This window comes from Panulirus ornatus, chromosome 2 (genome assembly GCF_036320965.1).
Source record: "Panulirus ornatus isolate Po-2019 chromosome 2, ASM3632096v1, whole genome shotgun sequence".
In the NCBI taxonomy this organism is placed as follows: Eukaryota; Metazoa; Arthropoda; class Malacostraca; order Decapoda; family Palinuridae; genus Panulirus; species Panulirus ornatus.
The window spans coordinates 45331743-45346992 of NC_092225.1; the positions used below are offsets into that span (position 1 = coordinate 45331743).

General features: G+C 41.9%; 1 long non-coding RNA gene across 1 annotated transcript in view; it reads right to left on the minus strand.

Annotated features, from left to right (window-relative positions):
• The window catches only part of LOC139752760 (uncharacterized), a 75610-nt gene extending 69314 nt beyond the window's left edge, over positions 1–6296 (minus strand). The window contains exons 1-2 of the long non-coding RNA XR_011713575.1: positions 6282–6296; positions 3410–4069 (exon numbers count right to left, since the gene is read on the minus strand). This is a non-coding gene — a long non-coding RNA (uncharacterized lncRNA). The remainder of the gene's footprint in view (positions 1–3409; positions 4070–6281) is intronic.
• Positions 6297–15250: the final 8954 nt, after the last annotated feature.

Genomic DNA, 15250 nt, shown 5'->3' on the forward strand with positions numbered 1-15250 from the left:
ACTGAGTGTGAACGAATGTGGCCTTTGTTGTCTTTTACTAGAGCTACCTCAAGCAGGTAGGGGGGAGGGATTCTATTTCATATGTTGCGGGGTGGCGACGGAAATGGATGAAGGCAGCAAGTGTGAGTGTGTACATGTGTATATACGCGTATATGTATGTATGTATGTTTACGTTGTAATACATATGTATGTATATGTGCGTGTGTGGGTGTCTCTGTATATACATGTGTATGTGGGCGGGCTGGGCCATTCTTTCGTTTGTTTCCTTGCGCTACCTCGCTGACACGGGAGACCGCGATTAAGTATAATATATGTATATATATATATATATATATATATATATATATATATATATATATATATATATATATATATATATATATATATATATATATATTTATATATATATACATATATATTTCTTTCTTTTAAACTATTCGCCATTTCCCGCGTTAGCGAGGTAGCGTTAAGAACAGAGGACTGGGCCTTTTTTGGAATATCCTCACCTGGCCCCCTCTGTTCCTTCTTTTGGAAAAAAAAAAAAAAAAAGAGAGGGGAGGATTTCCAGCCCCCCGCTCCCTCCCCTTTTAGTCGCCTTCTACGACTATAGTTACTTACTACCTTGTGACAAATGATGACCAGCCAGTAACCAGCATAAACATATATATATATATATATATATATATATATATATATATATATATATATATATATATATATATATATATATATATATATACATATATATATATATATATATATATATATATATATATATATATATATATATATATATATATATATATATATATATATATATATATATATATATATATATACATATATATATATATATATATATATATATATATATATATATATATATATATACATAATATATATATATATATATATATATATATATATATATATATATATATATATATATATATATATATATATATATATATATATATATATATATATATATACATATATATATGTATATGCTGGTTAGTGGTTTGTCATCATTTGTCACAAGGTAGTAAGTAACTATAGTTGTGATGGTCAGTCAGGTCATAATGTGTCTTCATTATGTCGTTGTTGATACAGTCACTAGGTGTAACTTATCATGCCATCCACATGTCTATAGTTGATCCGAAATGTTTTCGTCTCGTTGAGGGGGTACAAAATATACCTATGCCACTAATTTCAGGTTCTCCCTTGTCGACCAGAGTTTTCCGTCGTCGACCAGAGTTTTCCCTTGTCGACCAGAGTTTTCCTTCGTCGACCAGAGTTTTCCCTTGTCGACCAGAGTTTTCCTTTGTCGACCAGAGTTTTCCTTTGTCGACCAGGGTTTTCCCTTGTCGACCAGAGTTTTCCGTCGGCGACCAGAGTTTTTCTTTGTCGACCAGATTAATCGATATGAGAACTGAGCTTACCCTTGCTACACTGACTGACTTTACTGAATGTGTTAATGAAGTTTATAGAGCCAAGTGTGCCACACACCCCGCAGTCGCCTCTAATTTTGCACGACATTTATTACGTCAGTAATGACCGCAATCCGCTCCCTGAAATAGCCCATTATTACCCTATTATTCATCATCAGGGTATCGTAGTCGGCTCGACCTTAGGCGACTCCAGCAGCTACGGCCTCTGTGTCCACCAACACCAACACATCTTGCACCAGCGACCCTAACACTTCCTCACATCAAACCTCTCCAAGTTGATTACGTCAGTTGCCATCAAGGCAGCTCAGTCCTCATATCCTACAAGGACAAATATGTGAACAACTAAATAATGTGCTTACCGCCATTATATTGGTGTAAGAAATACCTACGTGGCACACCGTGTTGTATGTTCTCATGCACACATCAACGTGGATCTGATTATCATATTACAGAGGATAGTGCTGTTTAGAGGATTTTGTACCTACACTATGTTTTCCCGTTTACTAACCATTACATACGACATGAGGCTATAGAAAACATCATATTATCGTCACACACACACACACACACACACACATACACACACACACACACACATCACAGACAGGGGTACCAATTACAACAGGGATCGTTGCGGGCGTGTTAGAGTCAAGGACGCCGAATAATTGTGTAGTAGTTATACGTACATGAGGTAAGTTATGCCATAATATGATCCTGAACATTCTAAATGGCGATTATGCTCTCTGCCAGATGAACATAAGTTACCACACTATATTAGCGAATGTCCCAAAATCATGATCTTATATCTTAAGGCTTTTTGATTATCTTATTGATAATATCTAGTTGATAGTGATATCTTTGAAGACATTCTGACACTACATCTAAAATTAGCCTTACCCTGAGCTATCTGAGCACCTTTATATTCATGCACAAGTAGGTTCTGTAGCTCCAACGTCCAGTGTACAATATAGTTTTACCCTCTTTATCTTACTGTGAATGTTAACAGCTTGCCCAGTGCTACTATATTTGGTAACTGTATGGCCAACATGTGATGAGCCTTTGACCTCTCATACAGCTATCATTGTTGTGTCCTGTTCCAAACACACACTTTAGTGAACATGTAATTATTGTGATTACTCAAATATCAACAAAATCATCTGTATAACATATTTCAAACTTACTTTATATCACACAAATATTATTATCTATGTTGCTGTCAGCATCATGTACTATCCTATAACTATATATCATTTACCTGGTGTATCCCACAACTCCTTCCCTCTTGACGAGAGAGGGACACCTTTGGGTCCCTGGGCCCCATTCGGGCCTACGTCAGACCCACATATGTCGATATACTGAACCCACTGGACGTTTTCTTTTTGTTTCCACCTATCCCTATAAAAGCGCCATCCACCCATACTCTCACCGAAATGGTTTGTCTGTGTATATCTAGACCATAGATATTCTAAAAGTAAAAACTAAAACAGAGTCACCAACTCACCCTGTTGGTCAGTACTTGTAACCAAGCTCACAAATTCATGCTTTTCCAGCACTGGCTACTAGGTTGACATGTATGGTCAGTAGGTCACACAGTCGTCACATTAATCATTATAACATTAGTTTACTGTGTTTGTCAGCAGTGGTCAGCAGGGCTGGTATGGTCACCAGGCCCACTTGCATATTATTTTTCATCAGTTTTTTTCATCAGTTCTAGTCATTAGGGCCACTAGATCATTACTTTTGTCGCTACTTGCTACCAGGCCCCAAAGGTACTCATTTAGTCACTGATCACCAGTGTCACTGGTTCATCTTGGTGAACAGCATTTGTGACTATGTCACAAGTTCGTCCACATAGACAGTAGTAGGTACTAGGATCATCAACGCATCTTGTCATTAGCTGATCGTGCGGGTCAGAAATGGTTCCTAGTGTTGAAGTAGATCTAAACAGGGATACTTACCTGCAGAACACGAGTTGGTGGACTCTTCCAGCATCCTGAGAATAGCGAGTTGGTTAACTACCATTGAAGCTCCCATGGTCGCACTCTCTGTGGAAGAGTAGTGGGTGGTTTGCAGGGCAGCAGTAATAGCGGCCAGCGCCAGCAGCAAGGGTAGTACGTAGGTCAACATTGTGGGAGGTAATGTGGGCTGAGATCCTGCTGCTAACCGCTGCCCTTGTTTGTTGACAGACTATGTAGCTGCCAGACACTGCCACAACTTAGTTACGTTTCTTTACATATCTTACTACAATATTGCAAGACTATGTCAATTTACTGACTGATTTATATAATTCCATCATTTTTCTGGAAAATGTTGCTTACTTTTATAACGGGAGGCAAATCTTTGTAATTAGATGCCGAATACTGACAATGAGCATCGTCACTAGCTAGTGATCAAAGGTTCCTTCAGCCATGTTGAGTCATCACGCAAACAGGAAAGTCCTTGCATATGTTGGGATTCCCACTGGTTATTCCTGTCTCTCCGCGACGCCTCTTAGAGTGCCATGGCCACTGTTACACTAATACATCGCTCTACTGGTTCCATAACACAATCTCACGTCCCACCTTCTCAGTGATATGTCACATCTTCTCATCAGACTTGAGCAGTAGCTCATAGTCTCACTGATAGTGTGAAGGGTAAGAACAGTTACTCCAGGCAGTGTAGGTTACGAAAATACTCCTTATAGATCCCATGTTCAGACGGTGGGTCGTTTCCCCTATGGGATCGCATGGAAGTTTCTATGGGGTCACGATCTGTCGTCTATGAACTAACATTTTTTTTTGTCCTACAGTACGACTAGATCCCGAATAAACATGTGTGCGAAAAGAAAACTGAAAATGGCCCATATTCCTAACTTTAAATTTCCTCGTGTAGCGGTTATTGTGGCCCCTCTGTTTACACCTGTAGGAGTCGCGGTAAACAAAGACACAGATGCAGGGGCTGTCGAGCAAATACGGCGGATAAACATTGTCTAGGAGAACATATTGAAATTGTACGCCCCTTATCAGGAGGCTTAACGTAAAGGCGGTGCTCCCAGCCAGTGTGGAAATAGAATAGACTGCCCAACCATTGTAGAGAAAGAAAGGGCCATTTACGTAATGCAGTGCAAAGCAGGCTTCTCCGTAAGTGTAGGGTAAAAGCAAAAACCCCAGATAGTATAGGGTAAGAACACTCTCCTCAGCCAGTTCACGGTAAGACCATCCACCGTAGGTACAATAAGGTAAGGAGTAGAGTAACTACAAGCAAACTCCCCAGGAATTGTAGGTAAGTACATTCTCCCTAACACTTCAGGGTAAGTACAGGCTCCCCAGGCAGTGTGGGCAGCTCTCATGGAAGCGTAAATCAATTACTGGCTCCCCAAACAACGTAAAGTAAGAGAAGGTTCCCGAGAGAGTGTAGAGTAAGAGATGGTTCTTCAGACAGTGTAGAGCACGAGAAGGTTCATCAGTGTAGAATACGACAAGGTTCCCCACACAGTGCAGAGTAAGAAAAGGTTCTCAGATAATACAGAGTAAGAGATGGTTCTCTAGCCAATGAAGAGTAAGATAAAGGAAGATTCCCCAGACAGTGTAGAGTAAGAGAAGGTTCCCCATGCATTGTGGAGAAAGAGAAGGTTACCCAGACAGTGTGGAGTAAAAGAAAGTTACCCAGATAGTGTACAGTACGAGAAGGTTCTCCAGATGGTGAAGAGTTAGAGATATTTCCCCAGGCAGTGTAGGGTAAGAGAAGGCTCCCCAGGCAGTGTGCTGAAGGTCAGTCCAAACATTTGTGAAGGTCCACCACATCCTCTTGAAAACTGTGCTTTTCAGCTGCATACTCGCCTAGCCACCTCTACCCATACAACCTCCTCCTGCTCACACTACCAACACCAGCTTTCCCTGCCCACACCACCTCCCCCCTCCCCCCCGTCACCCACTTCACCCACACCTCCTTCTGCTCATCTCACCCACACAAGCCCCTCATGGCCCACGTCACCCACAGCACCTTAGCCTGCTCATCTCATCCAAACCAGCTTCACCTACCTACGTTACCCACACCATCTACTGCCCACACCACCATCTCCCGCCTTCTTCACCTACACGAGCTCCTTCTCCTACCCATCTCACCAACACCAATTTCTCTTACCCATGTCACTCACACCACCATCTCCTGCCCTCACCATCTTCCCCCGCCCACACCACATACATTTGCTTACGCCACCTCCTGCTGCCCAAACCATCTCCTCCTCCATGCAGCAAACACAGCTCACGTTGCACACACAACCCCCTCCAGCCTGCATTACCCCCTCCTATCCACAACACGAACAGATCACGTCACCCTCATCACCCCTCTTGACGACACTACCTTCTGCCCACACAACCTCCTCTTGCACATGCCCTCTCCTCCTGCCTACAACACCCACAGTTCACATCACCCTCACCCTCTATCTTGCCCACGCTACATCCTTTTATTCACAACACCAACTCTACACACCAACTTTCCCTGCCCACGTCTCTTTCTCCTGCCCATACCCCCTCCTCTTCCCCACACCACATCTTGCCCACAAAAACTCCTCCTGGCCAAACCACCTTCAGTTCATGTTGTCCAAACCATCTTCCGCCCACACCACCTCCAACTCGCGTTGTTCACAATACTTCCACCTGCCCACATCACTTTCATATGACCCTCCGACACTGCCTCCCCACACCACCACCTCTTGCCCAAAGCAACTACGGCTTATATCGCCCTCAATACTCTTACTCGCCATCACCACATCCTCCTACCCACAACACCTCTTGTCTACACCTATAGTTCACGTCGCCTTCAAAATCCCGTCTTATTCATACCACTTACAGCTCACGTCGTGGTCACCACACTTCTCCCCACACCACTTCCTCCTGCCCACAGCTCTTATAGCTCACGTCGCCTTCACCACCCTCTGTAGCCTACGCCACAACCTCCTCCCCACAACGCCTCCACTGTTTATGTTAGCCGAATTGCCCCACTGAGACAGATACATGAAGGATGATGTTCATCTTGCTTTTTGTGTGTTTATGAAATCTTTTAGTGGGAGTATGTTTATATGCTTCCTCACCGTGACGCATTCACAAATCGCCCAAGGTCGACCGCATATATATATATATATATATATATATATATATATATATATATATATATATATATATATATATATATATATATATATATATATATATATATTTTTTTTTTTATACTATTCGCCATTTCCCGCGATAGCGAGGTAGCGTTAAGAACAGAGGACTGGGCCTTTGAGGGAATATCCTCACCTTGCCCCCTTCTCTGTTCCTTCTTTTGGAAAATTAAAAAAAAACGAGAGGGGAGGATTTCCAGCCACCCGCTCCCTTCCCTTTTAGTCGCCTTCTACGACACGCAGGGAATACGTGGGAAGTATTCTTTCTCCCCTATCCCCAGGGATAATATATATAAATATATATATATATATATATATATATATATATATATATATATTTTTTTTTTTTTTTCTTTTTTTTTCAAACCAGTCGCCATTTCCCGCACTAGCGAGGTAGCGCCAAGAACAGAGGACTGGGCCTCTGAGGGAATACCCTCAACCGGCCCAATTCTCTGTTCCTTCTTTTGGAAAATAAGAAAAAAAAAAAAAAAAACCGAGAGGGGAGGATTTCCAGCCCCCCGCTCCCTCCCCTTTTAGTCGCCTTCTACGACACGCAGGGAATACGTGGGAAGTATTCTTAATCCCCTATCCCCAGGGAATATATATATATATATATATATATATATATATATATATATATATATATATATATATATATATATATATATATATATATATAATGGAGTGCAAGATGTGCATATATATATATATATATATATATATATATATATATATATATATATATATATATATATAATGGAGTGCAAGATGTGCATATAACTTCGGGGGAAATGAAACGATAATTTTCCAAGTGCACTTTCGTCAAATGATCACATCGTCAGGGGATATGCAAGAATGAGATAGATGATGTACAACAGTCAGTTGACACGCAAGGAAGAGACGTAGCTGAGACGCCATTGGTAAACAAGAGTTACCGAAAGGTGGTTTGGATTGGTGGTTTCGTGTCTGGTAATGTCCCTTCCGTAAATACTATTATGTGTACAAGAAAGGGAACTGTTTACAAATTTTGCCTACGAAAAGGTCATCAACTTTGTACAGACCTTCACTAATATTAATGTTGCAATTCTTTGTGTATTTGATAATGAAAGATTCAGTGACATTTCTCATGGCAAAGGAGACACAGTTAACTTCTGAATTCGCTCTAGTCTATACAATGATCATGATTTTCAACATCATTAAACAAAGCATTGTATTCGTGTCTTGTTCTGATACTGTAATTATGTTGCTTATATCTATAATAATGATCTTAACCAGTCTGCCCAACGTAATACATGTTACAAATAAATGTAACATAAATATTAGTGAAAGTCTATGAAAACTTGATCAATTTGTCGAAATAATTTTTTTTTAAAAAGTTCCCTTTCCTGTCCACAAAATGAAAATGTTATAATGTGATCATTACACAAAGTTGCGGTTGGGAACTTATCCTAATCATTTTCGTCGAGGTTATCTATCTATCTGTATATATATATATATATATATATATATATATATATATATATATATATATATATATATATATATATATATATATATATATATATATATATATTAATCCCTGGGGATAGGGGAGAAAGAATACTTCCCAAGTATTCCCTGCGTGTCGTAGAAGGCGACTAAAAGGGGAGGGAGCGGGGGCTGGAAATCCTCCCCTCTCGTTTTTTTTTTTTTTTTAATTTTCCAAAAGAAGGAACAGAGAAGGGGGCCAGGTGAGGATATTCCCTCAATGGCCCAGTCCTCTGTTCTTAACGCTACCTTGCTAATGCGGGAAATGGCGGATAGTTTGAAAGAAAGATATATATATATATATATATATATATATATATATATATATATATATATATATATATATATATATATATATATATATATATGATAGAGTTGATAGAGATGCTCTGTGGAAGGTATTAAGAATATATGGTGTGGGAGGCAAGTTGTTAGAAGCAGTGAAAAGTTTTTATCGAGGATGTAAGGCATGTGTACGTGTAGGAAGAGAGGAAAGTGATTGGTTCTCAGTGAATGTAGGTTTGCGGCAGGGGTGTGTGATGTCTCCATGGTTGTTTAATTTGTTTATGGATGGGGTTGTTAGGGAGGTGAATGCAAGAGTTTTGGAAAGAGGGGCAAGTATGAAGTCTGTTGGGGATGAGAGAGCTTGGGAAGTGAGTCAGTTGTTGTTCGCTGATGATACAGCGCTGGTGGCTGATTCATGTGAGAAACTGCAGAAGCTGGTGACTGAGTTTGGTAAAGTGTGTGAAAGAAGAAAGTTAAGAGTAAATGTGAATAAGAGCAAGGTTATTAGGTACAGTAGGGTTGAGGGTCAAGTCAATTGGGAGGTGAGTTTGAATGGAGAAAAACTGGAGGAAGTGAAGTGTTTTAGATATCTGGGAGTGGATCTGGCAGCGGATAGAACCATGGAAGCGGAAGTGGATCATAGGGTGGGGGAGGGGGCGAAAATGCTGGGAGCTTTGAAGAATGTGTGGAAGTCGAGAACATTGTCGATGTCTCCCGCGTTTGCGAGGTAGCGCAAGGAAACAGACGAAAGAAATGGCCCAACCCCCCCCCCCCCCCATACACATGTATATACATACGTCCACATACGCAAATATACATACCTACACAGCTTTCCATGGTTTACCCCAGACGCTTCACATGCCTTGATTCAATCCACTGACAGCAGGTCAACCCCGGTATACCACATCGCTCCAATTCACTCTATTCCTTGCCCTCCTTTCACCCTCCTGCATGTTCAGGCCCCGATCACACAAAATCTTTTTCACTCCATCTTTCCACCTCCAATTTGGTCTCCCTCTTCTCCTCGTTCCCTCCACCTCCGACACATATATCCTCTTGGTCAATCTTTCCTCACTCATTCTCTCCATGTGCCCAAACCACTTCAAAACACCCTCTTCTGCTCTCTCAACCACGCTCTTTTTATTTCCACACATCTCTCTTACCCTTACGTTACTCACTCGATCAAACCACCTCACACCACACATTGTCCTCAAACATCTCATTTCCAGCACATCCATCCTCCTGCGCACAACTCTATCCATAGCCCACGCCTCGCAACCATACAACATTGTTGGAACCACTATTCCTTCAAACATACCCATTTTTGCTTTCCGAGATAATGTTCTCGACTTCCACACATTCTTCAAGGCCCCCAGAATTTTCGCCCCCTCCCCCACGCTATGATCCACTTCCGCTTCCATGGTTCCATCCGCTGCCAGATCCACTCCCAGATATCTAAAACACTTTACTTCCTCCAGTTTTTCTCCATTCAAACTCACCTCCCAATTGACTTGACCCTCAACCCTACTGTACCTAATAACCTTGCTCTTATTCACATTTACTCTTAACTTTCTTCTTTCACACACTTTACCAAACTCAGTCACCAGCTTCTGCAGTTTCTCACATGAATCAGCCACCAGCGCTGTATCATCAGCGAACAACAACTGACTCACTTCCCAAGCTCTCTCATCCCCAACAGACTTCATACTTGCCCCTCTTTCCAAAACTCTTGCATTTACCTCCCTAACAACCCCATCCATAAACAAATTAAACAACCATGGAGACATCACACACCCCTGCCGCAAACCTACATTCACTGAGAACCAATCACTTTCCTGTCTTCCTACACGTACACATGCCTTACATCCTCGATAAAAACATTTCACTGCTTCTAACAACTTTCCTCTCACACCATATATTCTTAATACCTTCCACAGAGCATCTCTATCAACTCTATCATATGCCTTCTCCAGATCCATAAATGCTACATACAAATCCATTTGCTTTTCTAAGTATTTCTCACATACATTATTATTTCTAATTTGCTTTGTCGCTGTCTCCCGCGTTTGCGAGGTAGCGCAAGGAAACAGACGAAAGAAATGGTCCAAACCACCCCCATACACAATGTACACACACATACGCCCACACACGCAAATATACATACCTATACATCTCAATGTACACATATATATACACACACACACACATACATATATACCCATGCACACAATTCACACTGTCTGCCCCTATTCATTCCCATCGCCACCTCGCCCTACATGGAATACCATTCCCCTCCCCCCTCATGTGTGCTAGGTAGCACTAGGAAAAGACAACAAAGGCCACATTCGTTCACACTCAGTCTCCAGCTGTCAAGCAATAATGCCCGAAACCACAGCTCCCTTTCCACATCCAGGCCCCACACAACTTTCTATGGTTTACCCCAGATGCTTCACATGCCCTGATTCAATCCACTGACAGCACGTCAACCCCGGTATACCACATCGATCCAATTCACTCTATTCCTTGCCCGCCTTTCACCCTCCTGCATGTTCAGGCCCCGATCACACAAAATCTTTTTCACTCCATCTTTCCACCTCCAATTTGGTCTCCCACTTCTCCTCGTTCCCTCCACCTCCGACACATATATCCTCTTGGTAATCTTTCCTCACTCATTCTCTCCATGTGCCCAAACCATTTCGAAACACCATGTTCTGCTCTCTCAACAACGCTCTTTTTATTTCCACACATCTTTCTTACCCTTACATTACTTACTCGATCAAACCACCTCACACCACACATTGTCCTCAAACATCTCATTTACAGCACATCCACCCTCCTGCGCACAGCTCTATCCATAGCCCACGCCTCGCAACCATACAACATTGTTGGAACCATTATTCCTTCAAACATACCCATTTTTGCTTTCCGAAATAATGTTCTCGACTTCCAAACATTCTTCAAGGCTCCCAGGATTTTCGCCCCCTCCCCCATCCTATGATTCACTTCCGCTTCCATGGTTCCATCCGCTGCCAGATCCACTCCCAGATATCTAAAACACTTTACTTCCTCCAGTTTTTCTCCATTCACACTTACCTCCCAATTGACTTGACCCTCAACCCTACTGTATCTAATAACCTTGCTCTTATTCACATTTACTCTTAACTTTCTTCTTTCACACATTTTACCAAACTCAGTCACCAGCTTCTGCAGTTTCTCACATGAATCAGCCACCAGCGCTGTATCATCAGCGAACAACAACTGACTCACTTCCCAAGCTCTCTCATCCACAACAGACTTCATACTTGCCCCTCTTTCCAAAACTCCTACATTCACCTCCCTAACAACCCTATCCATAAACAAATTAAACAACCATGGAGACAACACACACCCCTGCCGCAAACCTACATTCACTGAGAACCAATCACTTTCCTCTCTTCCTACACGTACACATGCCTTACATCCTCGATAAAAACTTTTCACTGCTTCTAACAACTTGCCTCCCACACCATATATTCTTAATACCTTCCACAGAGCATCTCTATCAACTCTATCATATGCCTTCTCCAGATCCATAAATGCTACATACAAATCCATTTGCTTTTCTAAGTATTTCTCACATACATTCTTCAAAGCAAACGCCTGATCCACACATCCTCTACCACTTCTGAAACCACACTGCTCCTCCCTAATCTGATGCTCTGTACATGCCTTCACCCTCTCAATCAAAACCCTCCCACATAATTTACCAGGAATACTCAACAAACTTATACCTCTGTAATTTGAGCACTCACTCTTATCCCCTTTGCCTTTGTACAATGGCACTATGCACGCATTCCGCCAATCCTCAGGCACCTCACCATGAGTCATACATACATTAAATAACCTTACCAACCAGTCAACAATACAGTCACCCCCTTTTTTAATATATTCCACTGCAATACCATCCAAACCTGCTGCTTTGCCGGCTTTCATCTTCCGCAAAGCTTTTACTACCTCTTCTCTGTTTACCAAATCATTTTCCCTAACCCACTCACTTTGCACACCACCTCGACCAGAACACCCTGTATCTGCCACTCTATCATCAAACACATTCAACAAACATTCAAAATACTCACTCCATCTCCTTCTCACATCACCACTACTTGTTATCACCTCCCCATTTGCGCCCTTCACTGAAGTTCCCATTTGCTCCCTTGTCTTCCAGAACATCTTTTTATTCTCCCTAAAATTTAATGATACTCTCTCACCCCAACTCTCATTTGCCCTCTTTTTCACCTCTTGCACCTTTCTCTTGACCTCCTGTCTCTTTCTTTTATACATCTCCCACTCAGTTGCATTTTTTCCCTGCAAAAATCGTCCAAATGCCTCTCTCTTCTCTTTCACTAATAATCTTACTTCTTCATCCCACAACTCACTACCCTTTTTAATCAACCCACCTCCCACTCTTCTCATGCCACAAGCATCTTTTGCGCAATCCATCACTGATTCCCTAATTACATCACATTTCCTCCCCCACTCCCCTTACTTCCATTGTTCTCACCTTTTTCCATTCTGTACTCAGTCTCTCCTGGTACTTCCTCACACAAGTCTCCTTCCCAAGCTCACTTACTCTCACCACCCTCTTCACCCCAACATTCACTCTTCTTTTATGAAAACCCATACAAATCTTCACCTTAGCCTCCACAAGATAATGATCAGACATCCCTCCAGTTGCACCTTTCAGCACATTAACATCCAAAAGTCTCTCTTTCGCGCACCTGTCAATTAACACGTAATCCAATAACGCTCTCTGGCCATCTATCCTACTTACATACGTATACTTATTTATATCTCGCTTTTTAAACCAGGTATTCCCAATCACCAGTCCTTTTTCAGCACATAAATCTACAAGCTTCTCACCGTTTCCATTTACAACACTGAACACCCCATGTATAACAATTATTCCCTCAACTGCCACATTACTCACCTTTGCATTCAAATCACCCATCACTATAACCCGTCTCGTGCATCAAAACCGATAACACACTCATTCAGCTGCTCCCAAAACATTTGCCTCTCATGATCTTTCTTCTCATGCCCAGGTGCATATGCACCAATAATCACCCATCTCTCTCCATCAACTTTCAGTTTTACCCATATTAATCGAGAATTTACTTTCTTATATTCTATCACATACTCCCACAACTCCTATCTCAGGAGTAGTGCTACTCCTTCCCTTGCCCTTGTCCTCTCACTAACCCCTGACTTTACTCCCAAGACATTCCCAAACCACTCTTCCCCTTGACCCTTGAGCTTCGTTTCACTCAAAGCCAAAACATCCAGGTTCCTTTCCTCAAACATACTACCTATCTCTCCTTTTTTCACATCTTGGTGACATCCACACACATTTAGACATCCCAGTCTGAGCCTTCGAGGAGGATGAGCACTCCCCGCGTGACTCCTTATTCTGTTTCCCATTTTAGAAAGTTAAAAATACAAGGAGGGGAGGATTTCTGGCCCCCCGCTCAAGTCCCCTCTAGTCGCCTTCTACGACACGCCTTCTACGACACTATCCCAAGGGATAATATATATATATATATATATATATATATATTCTTTTTTCTTTTTTTTTTTTTGCTTTGTCGCTGTCTCCCGCGTTTGCGAGGTAGCGCAAGGAAACAGACGAAAGAAATGGCCCAGCCCAACCCCATACACATGTATATACATACACGTCCACACACGCAAATATACATACCTACACAGCTTTCCATGGTTTACCTCAGACGCTTCACATGCCCTGATTCAATCCACTGACAGCACCTCAACCCGGGTATACCATATCGATCCAATTCACTCTATTCCTTGCCCTCCTTTCACCCTCCTGCATGCTCAGGCCCCGATCACACAAAATCTTTTTCACTCCATCTTTCCACCTCCAATTTGGTCTCCCGCTTCTCCTCGTTCCCTCCACCTCCGACACACATATCCTCTTGGTCAATCTTTCCTCGATCATTCTCTCTATGTGTCCAAACCATTTCAAAACACCATATTCTGCTCTCTCAACCACGCTCTTTTTATTTCCACACATCCCTCTTACCCTTACGATACTTACTCGATCACCACCTCACACCACACATTGTCCTCAAACATCTCATTTCCAGCCCATCCATATATATGTATATATATATATATATATATATATATATATATATATATTTTTTTTTTTTTTTTTTTTTTTTTTTTTTTTTTTTTTTATACTTTGTCGCTGTCTCCCGCGTTTGCGAGGTAGCGCAAGGAAACAGACGAAAGAAATGGCCCAACCCACCCCCCCCCATACACATGTACATACACACGTCCACACACGCAAATATACATACCTACACAGCTTTCCATGGTTTACCCCAGACGCTTCACATGCCTTGCTTCAATCCACTGACAGCACGTCAACCCCTGTATACCACATGACTCCAATTCACTCTATTTCTTGCCCTCCTTTCACCCTCCTGCATGTTCAGGCCCCGATCACACAAAATCTTTTTCACTCCATCTTTCCACCTCCAATTTGGTCTCCCTCTTCTCCTCGTTCCCTCCACCTCCGACACATATATCCTCTTGGTCAATCTCTCCTCACTCATTCTCTCCATGTGCCCAAACCATTTCAAAACACCCTCTTCTGCTCTCTCAACCACGCTCTTTTTATTTCCACACATCTCTCTTAACCTTACGTTACTTACTCGATCAAACCACCTCACACCACACATTGTCCTCAAACATCTCATTTCCAGCACATCCATCCTCCTGCGCACATCTCTATCCATAGCCCACGCCTCGCAACCATACAGCATTGTTGGAACCACTATTC